Source organism: Oxyura jamaicensis, chromosome 20 (genome assembly GCF_011077185.1).
Source record: "Oxyura jamaicensis isolate SHBP4307 breed ruddy duck chromosome 20, BPBGC_Ojam_1.0, whole genome shotgun sequence".
NCBI lineage: Eukaryota > Metazoa > Chordata > Aves > Anseriformes > Anatidae > Oxyura > Oxyura jamaicensis.
This window is the reverse complement of record NC_048912.1, coordinates 15,171,949-15,173,372: the sequence shown is the minus strand read 5'-3', so window position 1 is coordinate 15,173,372 and position 1,424 is coordinate 15,171,949.

Here is a 1,424-nt window from a genome sequence, read left to right as displayed (position 1 = left end):
GGGGGGGTGCGGGCGGCGGCAGAGCCCGGATTAGGGCTGCCCCCCCCTCCCCCGCGGCCGCCGTCCCGGGAAACTCCCCCGCCGGAGCCTCATTGTTCGGCTCCCCGCCGGGCCGGCGGCGCGGGGCGCACCGGGCCGCCTCCCTCCTTCCCTCCCTCCCTCCGTCCCTCCCGCCCCGCCGCCGCCCGGGGCTGCCCCGCCGCCCCATTGTTCCCGTCCCGAGCGCGCCCCGCTCGCTCCCCGGCGCGGAGGAAAAGGCGCAACTTTCGCAGCCCCCGGCCCCGCGCGCTGGGGTGCGCCCCAGCCCCGCTGCCCCCCGCCGCCCGCCGGGGGGGACCGGGGGATTGCTCCGGGCCAGCGGGCACAGAAGGGCTCCGGGAGGATTTTTTTTTTTTTTTTTCCTGTCCCTCCCCTCCTCTCCCCGCTGCTGCTGCTGCTGCTGCTGCCGCTGCTCTAAAGGGTGCAGTGTTTTCTGTGCACACACAGACTCCAGCATTGATGTGGCTGGAGGATGCTTCCATTGAGGGCAGCCCATCTGTGGCAAATGCTTCTAAACGCACTATTTACCTCCCATCTGGTCTGCCTTATTATTGGGGGGAGGGGGAAGGGTCATTATTTCTCCTTTTCCCTTCGTGGTGCTCAGAGGCGCCTTTCTTTCTCCCCTTGCAGCCCCCCTCCCCCATTCCATGCCCCAAAAAAATTCTTGGCAATTTTTTTTTTGAGACATCCCTGCAGCTCTCCTCTGCCGCTTCCCCTCCTCTCCCAAACAGCCCCTGCCGAGGGCGGATTAGGAGCCGAGCCCCCTTGCACAGATCCTGCGCTTCCCCCAGGTCCTCTCCATCTAGCCGGCGACTCTATCCCAGATCTTCCAAATGCTGCAGAGTCATGGTACCCCAGAGAGGCCACGCCAGACTCCCTCGACCCCGCCGCCAGCTAGACACCCCCTCCCCTTTGTCCGTGGCGGAGTCCCGAGGGTCAGGAGCTCAACGAGGCCGGCGCAAGCCCGCGTATTCCCAAAGGGCTTCTGCACAGATGAAGTTTCAGCGAGGAGCGTGCCTAGGCCCCCACATCTTCCCTGGCAGAGTCCCTGCAGGCTACAGATAGGAGATACACCCAGGCTCCCGTAAGCCAACGAACAAAAAGCAGGCATGCCCTCAGGGGACAGCTGCCTTTTCCAAGGGGCAATACCGCTTATTTCCCAGGGACTGCAGTACCTGCCCGAAGTTAGGGCTGGCAGCGCTGCAAAGAGCCACCGGCTGTAGGAAAAAGCTGTCATCGCTCTCCCCGAAATCCTCTGGTGCCAGGTCTGTAGAAGTTGTGGCCGCCTCTCCCCCTGGCTCCTGGGTCCCCCCAGCCCCACCTCGCCCGCCCCGCGCGCCCGCCCCGCCGCGGGCGGGGGGGGGGGGGGGGGGGGGGGGGGGGGG